This window comes from Trachypithecus francoisi, unplaced genomic scaffold (genome assembly GCF_009764315.1).
Source record: "Trachypithecus francoisi isolate TF-2019V2 unplaced genomic scaffold, Tfra_2.0 Contig01585, whole genome shotgun sequence".
Classification (NCBI taxonomy): domain Eukaryota; kingdom Metazoa; phylum Chordata; class Mammalia; order Primates; family Cercopithecidae; genus Trachypithecus; species Trachypithecus francoisi.
Window position 1 is genome coordinate 7,161,936 of NW_022681444.1, and position 8,890 is coordinate 7,170,825.

The 8,890-nt window shown below is 55.4% G+C and overlaps 1 long non-coding RNA gene across 1 annotated transcript; it reads left to right on the forward strand.

Annotated features, from left to right (window-relative positions):
• Positions 1 to 3,634: 3,634 nt before the first annotated feature.
• Positions 3,635 to 8,558, forward strand: LOC117070711. The gene is made up of 3 exons (XR_004432019.1): positions 3,635 to 5,790; positions 6,395 to 6,635; positions 8,171 to 8,558. It is a non-coding gene; the product is annotated as an uncharacterized LOC117070711 (long non-coding RNA).
• Positions 8,559 to 8,890: the final 332 nt, after the last annotated feature.

The window sequence follows — 8,890 nt, forward strand, 5'->3', positions numbered from 1 at the left end:
CTGGAATCTTCTGAGTCTGGTGCAGATCCAGCCCCCTCAGTGGGAGACATCCTCAGGGGTAGATGGGGACTTGAAGAAAGCCAGGTGGGCCGCACATGGTCCCCACAGTCAACCTGGCATCTCACAGCTGATCTGCCATCCACCGTGTCTCCCCCTGCCATTTACACCGAAGGGTTGGGGTTCCTAACACACCCGGGTGGACGCGTGGCCTCCAGATGGTGCAGTTAATCCCACTGGAAGCCGTAAATCAGCGTGATTGTCGCAGCTTCCCCTCCCCTCCTCCACGCTGTCACCTCCGAGGAGCTGGTGGGAGAAGCGCCCCTCCAGCCCCGCCCTCCCGCCCGGGCCTTTGTTCCTGCTCAGTAGCTGGCAGGAAGTGGCCAGTCACGGTCTCCACGGCCCACTTTTGAATCTCAGCCCTGTCACTGCCTGGCACGGTGGCTTTGGCCAACCACTTCATCTCCTGTTATCCTCAGTTTCCTCATCCATGAAATAGGGTGGGTCACAGCGCCTGCCCGATCCCAAAGATGGGGGCTGCTGTGTGTGAGCACTCCATCCTGGACCTGGCTCCCAGCTGGTCCTCGGATATGCTGCTGGTTATAACAAGTGCTTACTCTGGGCTAAGTGTTGTGATGCTTTAGCTCAGTGGATCCTCAAACAAGCACGTTATGACCCTTTTATAGGTGGGGAAGCTGCCATTCCGAGAAGGGAAGTAAGTTGCCCAAGGCCACACAGCCAATTAGCAGAAGAACTGGGATTAAACCAGGCAAGCCTGTGCAGCTCTAAAGACCTCACTGTAACCTTAGGTTCCTGGCCCTCCCTACTGAGACCTTCTGAGGCTCTCTACCAAACCAGCATCTGCAGTGACAGCATAGTTAGCCCTGCCTGGAGCCGCTGGGTTAATAGGTCCTTAATAAAGCCAGCAGAAGCGTCTGCAGCTTCGCAGGGCAGGGGCCGAGGGGCCAGGTGCAGCAGATGTGTCCTAATGAAAATATCGGGTGGGGAGGGGGAGGGGACCATGGAGTGAGCCGCCTGCTCATGTCTCCAGCTTCCTGACCTCTGTGGCTGAGTCACTGGAGGCCTCCAGGTGCAGGGGGCAAGGAACAATCAATTCCATCACTCATTCCATCGATGCTGGCTTGCTTGCTTTCATCCATCCATCATCCATCCATCCATTCTTCCATCCATCCATCCTCTGCCAGCCACTCATCCTCCCTCCCTGGCTTCCACCCATCCATGAATCCACTCACTTACCCATTCCCTCCCTTCCTCCTTTCCTTCTCTCCTTCCTTCTGCTCATCTGTCCATTCAGTGTTTACTGAGCACCCATCTTGAGCCAAGCCTTATGTGAGGTGCCCAGGTTCTTCCCTCCGAGGGACTCAGATTCTCAAAAGGATGCAAAGCGGCTGGGCGCGGTGGCTCAAGCCTGTAATCCCAGCACTTTGGGAGGCCGAGACAGGTGGATCACGAGGTCAGGAGATCGAGACCATCCCGGCTAACACGGTGAAACCCCGTCTCTACTAAAAAAAATACAAAAAAAAAAAAATTAGCCGGGCGAGGTGGCGGGCGCCTGTAGTCCCAGCTACTCGGGAGGCTGAGGCGGGAGAATGGCGTAAACCCAGGAGGCAGAGCTTGCAGTGAGCTGAGATTCGGCCACTGCACTCCAGCCTGGGTGACAGAGCGAGACTCCGTCTCCAAAAAAAAAAAAGAAAAAAAGGATGCAAAGCAACTAAGCCCAAGTGTACAGGGCACTAGGAGAGAAGAGGGTGTCTCGGGCGTCTCCGGAGGCCTCTGACACTGGGCTCTGCACACCTTCCTCAGCCAAGCTCGCCAGGTGACCTTGGGCAGATCACACTTCCTGGGGGCCATTGTCTTCTACCTGTTCAAAAAAGGGTGTCCCAGTCCATTCAGCGGCTATGACAAAATACCTTAGACTGGGTTATTGATTTAAAAAAAAAGTTTATTGTTCACAGTTCTGGAGGTTGGGAAGTCCAAGATCAAGGTGCCTGCAGATTCAGTGTCTGATGAGGGCCCTTTCCTCACAGATGGTGCCTTATAGCCTTGTCCTCACGTGGTGGAAGGGGCAAGCAGGCTCCCCAGGCCTCTTGCCTAAGAGCACGAATCCCGTTCGTGAGGATGGAGCACTCATGACCTCATGACCTTCCAGAAGCCTCACCTCTTAATACACATTGCAGAGAATGGTGTTTGTTTGTTTTTGAGACAGGGTCTCTCTCTGTCACCCAGGCTGGAATGCAGTGACGTGATCTTTACTCACTACAGCCTCCGCCTCCTGGATTCAAGCAGTCCTCCCACCTCAGCCTCCTGAGTAGCTGGGGTGTGCGCCACCATGCCTGACTAATTTTTGCATTTTTAGTAGAGACAGAGTTTCACTGTGTTGGTCAGGCTGGTCTGGAACTCCTGACCTCAGGTAATCCACCTGCCTCAGCCTTCCAAGGTGCTGGGATTACAGGCGTGAGCCACCATGCTTGGGGCAGATTATATCTTGACGTATGAATTTTGGGGTCAGGGGTCAGGTCATGGCAAGGGTGGTGCATTGTGGTGCCTCCTGTTGTGTATTTCTAAAATTCCAAGCAGGTGAGGAAGCACCCAACTAACTACTCCGCCAAGAACCCCTTCCCACTCCGGTCCCTGGGATCTGCTGCCAACACCAGCAGGGTCCCCAGATTGAGGTCCAGGTCCACTTTGACTGACCCAGACAAGCCGCAGTGGGACTAGCAGAGGTGGGAGCCGGGGCAGAGCACTGGACTCAGAAGCAGGAGATCAGGGGCGGGGCCTGGCTCTGTCCCGTGATGTGTGACCCTGGGGAAATGGCATCCCAGAGTTGTCCATCAGCTCAGATGAAACACCTTAGAGACTCGGGAAGTGTCAGCTATTGGGCGCATTACACTGTTATAATTATTGCTATCATGTTGTTGCTACAAAAGAAGCTGGTTAGAGCCACTGGCTTTGGGAGGCATCGTTCATTCAGTGGTTACCATTTGTTCACCCACTCAATAAAAGTTTATTACTGCCAGGTATGGTGGCTCACACCTGTAATCCCAACACTTTTGGAGGCCGAGACGGGCGGATCACCTGAGGTCGGGAGTTCGAGACTAGCCTGACCAACATGGAGAAACCCCATCTCTACTAAAACTACAAAATTAGCCAGGTGTGGTGGCGCATGCCTGTAATCGCAGCTACTCGGGAGGCTAAGGCAGGAGAATCCCTTGAACCCGGGAGGCAGAGGTTGCAGTGAGCCAAGATCGCGCCATTGCACTCCAGCCTGGGCAACAAGAGCGAAACTCCATCTCAAAAAGAATTTAAAAAGTTAATTACTGTGGCCAGGCACGGTGGCTCACACCTGTACTTCCAGCACTTTGGGAGGCTGAGGCGGGCAGATCGCCTAAGGTCAGGAGTTCAAGACCAGCCTGGCCAACATGGTGAAACCCCGTCTCTACTAAAAAATACAAAAATTAGCCATGCGTGGTGGTGGGCGCCTGTAATCCCAGCTATTTGGGAGGCTCAGGCAAGAGAATTGCTTGAACCCCAGAGGCGGAGGTTGCAGTGAGCCGAGATTGTGCCACTGTACTCCAGCCTGGGCAACAAGAGCAAAACTCCATCTCAAAAAAAAAAAAAAAAAAAGTTTATTATTGTGATCTGTGCCATGTGTTGGGCCCTGAGCCAAGTGCTGGGAAGATACTAGATAAGACTGGATCCTACTGTCCAGGGAGGGGAATGAACAGGTGTCACCTTGATTGCCAGCTCCTCAGTTGATAGAGGCTGTGTTGACGATTCTGAGTCTACATCTGGGCTTACAGGAAAAGAGTGCTGTGATCAATTAGTAATGTCTGCCACGGGCACAAGGAGAGTAGTCTATACTAAGGCATTTCCTGACCCTAACACTAAAAATAGGCAAGATTTCAGGAGACCCTTGTGACTGTGTGACTGTGGTTGCCTGACCATGACCAGGGACAGCAAGTCATTGAGCTACTGCTTGCCTCGTTTTACCTGTTTGCAAGGCAGAGATGCCAAAATGGGACTCACTGCATTTTTAGGAGCTAGAGCTGGACAGCCCAGCCTTCCTGTTTTAACCCAGCCTGCTCTGGGCTGGAGTGAGGACCAAGTGTGAGATGCCCCTATATGGAAACACATAGCACTCAGCAGATGCCTGGTGGGCGGCTGACCAGGAGCTGGAGCTGCGGTGAGAGCACAGGAGAACTGGGCTTCCAGCTGCTCTGCCATTGGCCGTGCTTGGGCCTCAGCTTCTCCATATGCTCAGTGGGTACTTGGAGGGTGGAAGTGTTTTGGAGCCTCTGGAATCCACTGTTTTGTGATGCCTGCAGTGCTGAGACCTGGGGTCAGGGGAGCAGAATGAAAGCCCTGGAGGGGAGATGGTGGGAAGGAACAATCCAGTGCCCAGTGTGAAAGCTAGGTGGGCAGAGGGAGTCGAGAGGAAGTGGGGAAGAGCGAAGAGAGGCCACCGCTGCTGGATCTTCCTGAGGGCTGTCCAGCTCCATCAGGGGGCACTTCCCTGTGCACCCCGCATCCCAGGTGCTATCCCCAAGCAACAAAGGGAGGGAAGAGAGGGTGGGCAATGTGGGGGTCCCAGGTAGTGTTGGAGGGGCTGAGACCCTGATAGGTAGGCACCCGGGTTCTGAAGAGGCCCTGGCAGCAATGACCCTGCCCTAAGGCTGGAACCCAGGAGCAGCACGGGCTGGGGTAGAAGACACAGGTCAAGCCCCAGTACTCAGGGAGGAGCATGGAGAAGACCAGGGCAGCTCCCAGGGAGGCCAAGGTGAACCTGAGACCCTGAAAACAGACTGACCATGTCTCCCAGGTGGATGCAGCGGGTTCTCCACGAACGTGACTTGGGGATTCAGAGCACTGAGACTGTGCTACCCACCCCCCTTAAAAATCCCTCATGGCTCCCAGTTGCCTTGAAGGGGAAGCCCAAACTCTTCAGAGGCAGCACATGCTGGTAGGTGAGAGTTGGGAGCCTGAGTCCAAGTTCCAGCCTGGCCGCTATTCAGCTGTGTGACCACTGGCAACTCACCTAACCTCTCTGGGCCTCATGGGCTCATTGGAGGATGTGGTGAGAGAGTGACTGAGATGAGCTTAGCACAGTGCTGGCCATACTGTCATTGTTCAATGCCAGGTGGCTGTGCTTACCACCACTGCTGGCTGTAACTGGCAGAGCATGGCACAGAAGGTCCTAGCCACCTGAACCCCAGTCAGCCTCTCCTTTCTCATCGGTTCCAGCTCCACCCGCCAATGCCGCCCCAACACCAAGCTGCTCTCTGTTCCCTCAACACTCCCTGGTCTTTTTCATGCCACTAGGCCTTTGCTCCTGCTGTGCCCCCACCAGGAATGCCCTTTCTGCTCCAGGCCACTTCCAGACTCTGTCAGTTGTCGAGTGCCCTGGGAACCCCCTCACCCCCAAGGAGTTACTCAGTGTCCTGTGTGCATCCAGAGCTTGGTGTGTGGCATCGGGTCTGTCTCCCGTCTGATTCTGTGACTTCTCAGGCGCGCATGTCGTGGCCTATTCCTTTTCTTGTCCTCGGTGCTCAGCGCCGCGCCTGTCACACGGTGGGTGCTCCATAGAGTGGGCTGAAGGATGGAAGCAATCAATCCCCAGCACGGTGGGCGTGCTCGGCTCAGGGACGGCAGATCGCGCTCCGCTCCGGATCTGTGTTCTCCTTCCTTAGCCTCAAGGAGAAATGGGACACCTCAGCACTTCTCCAACGGTACCGGCGAGAGACGCTTCGCTTTGATGAAATGCTCGGCCTCCAAGTTAGTGCTCTGCGTGAGGGATGGGGACATGGAGGCCTCACGAAGGATCAGCAAGGCCCCTAATGACCCCTTTCTCTCCTTGCCCCTCCCCTGCCTCTAATTCCTGCTCTGAGCAGGCATTGAGCTCCTGGGGTTGGACGAGTAAGGGTGAGCAAGTGGCAGGGGGTGGGTGGACAGGAGGTGCTCCGTCCTGCAGGCGCTGCTGGGATCAGGATGCCACTCTTGCCACCCTGGGTGTTTGCAGCACAGGGGCAGCTGGAGGTGGGGGTACTGTACTCCGTGGCCAGCCCTGGCCAGGCTCTTGTCCCCACTACCCTCCCTGGCTACCAGACCTCTCACTGCGAGGCAGCCAGGTCTCCCTGACCTGGCAGGGGGAAGGCTGTTGCTCCCATCTGGCTCTGCTCCTGGCCATCTGCCCTCTGACCCCACCTGCCCCAGGCTGAGGGCCCCTGCAGGATGCTCAAGTTAAACAGAGTCCGAGGGAGTAGTGAGTCCAGCCCTCCCATTTGGCAGATGAGAAAACTGCGGCCCAGGGAGGCAAAGAGGCTTGTCAGAGGTCACACCAGGAACCCAGCATTCTGTCTATGGCTTGTTGTCCTCCCAGGACAGGAGAAGACCTTGGCTTTGACCTTGAGGAAATAGCAAAACTTGGACCTTGAAGACAGGAGATTGCCACGACTAATTTGTGGGCGGGCGGTGTGACCTTGGATATGTTACCTAACCTCGCTGAGCTGTGTGATGCTGGTGAGGATTCGGTGAGATGACAACCGGTCAGTGCCTGGCAGGACTCCTGGCATGTCCCTGACACTCCATCAGCGGGAGCTTTTGATATGATTAGGAAGCAGGTAAGCCTCACCTTGAACAAATCCAACTGATGACATTTGCTTTTATGCAGACATAGCAGTTCCCCTGACCTTTGTGCTGGTATGGGAGGACGGTGTGTGATGGAGAAGGGTCTGCTGCGAGTTTCTCTGGGTATAGTCAGGCAGGACCAGGCGTACATCCTGCTCTGCTCCCAGAAGCTGTGATACAAGAGAGGGGTTTGGTGTCTCTGGGCCTCATCTTGCCCATCTGCCAAATGGGAGCAATGGCACCTCTCTCTGCAGGCTGCTATGCCCCTCAGTGTGATAACTTCGGGGTGCAGAGCCTGGTGAGCGCAGGCCTCACAGAAGTCCATCGTCCTCACCAACTAAGGACCCAGTTCTGGAGAAAGTGCTCGCCTTTGGTTGTGAGATGAGCCAGGCAGACCTGGCCTCAGGGCCTGGGTTTCCTGGGGAGGCATGGGGTCTCAGAGCTCCTGGGCTGAGTGAGTGGAGTCCCGGCAGGAACAGGAAGCTCCACCCACCTGCAGGTCCACAACTGGTCATCCCTTCCTCCCCACCCTGCTGGAAGCTCGGGACCCACCAGGCCCTCCCCGCTGCTGCTGGGGGCCATGTGGCTGCCCTTTGCTGAGAAGGGGTGGGGCGGCGGGTGTACATTTTCCAGACGATGTTTCCCTGGCAGCTCTGAAAATTAATTGGCCTTTAATGTGGCATAGTATTTATTTTAATTAGCAGGAAATTGACCAATTTCTTAATAAGGGGCTTTGTGGAAGCTCTGTATTTGGGGTTGGCGGTGTGCGTGGTGGGGGAGGCAGTGATCAGACAAGAATGACACCCACAGCTCAAGAGGGGATTTTCAGGCACCACAGATGAGGTGGACAGAGTGATGAGGCAGAGGGGAAGGGCCTGGAGAAACACCAGGGGGCAGCGGGAGGAGAGGGCTCTGGTTATTGGAGGCTGGAGCTGCAAGAGGGTCCCTGGGCCTCACTCCCTTCAGGATCCAGGGTGGGAGAGGAGTAAGCATCCTTCTTCCCTTCACTCGAATGAGCCACATGTGCACCCAGGCTCCAGGGTCAGACTCCTAGGAAATGAGTGGGGGTGAGGAAGGGGTCAGGGGAGAGTGGGCTGCCTGTGGTCCTCAGGCCTGGGGGCCTCATGGAGCCACTCCAGAGTTCTCCAAAGACCTGCCTACTGGCTGGGGAAGAAAAGCATGGCTGCCCACCCCCAGCTGGCCAAGGGCCTGCCAAGCCTCCCGGTCCAGCGACAGTCAGAGAGCTCCTTGGCCCTCTGCCTGGACTCAGGCCCACCATGTTCTTACCACGTTTATTTAATTGAAACTGTTTCTACAATGCTTTCTCTGTGCCAGGCACCATTCTAAGTGCTTTAAGATATTTATCCTCTTTATGAAGTAGGTACCATTATGTCCCCATTTTACAGATGAGGAAACTGAGGCACAGAGAGGGCAAGGGACCAGCCCACTTTCCCCCAGGCTTTTGCTGCTGACTTTTGGAGATTTAATTCTCGACCTTCTTAGGTGTGTTCTGCCTTCCACTCAGCAGGCTCCATCCAGCCCCTGGGCCTTTGCCCACAGGGCTTCCCTCTGCCCAGACACCAGTGAGGTGGATGCTGCCTGGGTAGAAGCTGGCACGCAGATGGTGGCAAGGTAGATAGCGAAAGGACAAGGACCCGGGGACCAGCCATGCCTGGGATCTGCTACAGGCAGCTGTGGGATCCAGGACAAGTGGCTTCATGTCTCTGCAGCCGCCCTTCTTCTGGAAAGTGGAAGTAAACCTTTATTCAAAAGACTGTCACAGAAATTGAACACGTGAACCTGTATAAAGTGCCGGACACGGTGTCCCGCATGCAACTGTTCATTAAGAGTCTCTGGTCTTTAGAGCCAGATGTGGTGACCCATGCCTATAATCCAGGCTACTCAGAAGGCTGAGGCAGAAGGATCCATCGAGGCCTGGAGTTGGAGACCAGCTTGGGCAACATACAGAGACCCTATCTCTAAAAAAGTAAAGTTAAGATTCTCTTCCTTTTCTCCCCAGCCTGTCCTCTTGCCCGTCAAAGCCCAGCTCATTCCGGAAGCCTGTGCCCCCTTTCCAGTGCAAAGTCCCCAGTTACAGGTGTCCCCAGAGCACCTTCTGTCTGTTTCACTCAGCTTGGTACGTGGTCGTATCCACACTGGCCCCTGGCCCCTGGGAGCCCAGGCAGATGGGAGCCCAGGCCAGAGGAAGGCAGAAGCTGTGCTGGGGTTAGAGCCAGGGTTCTGGGCC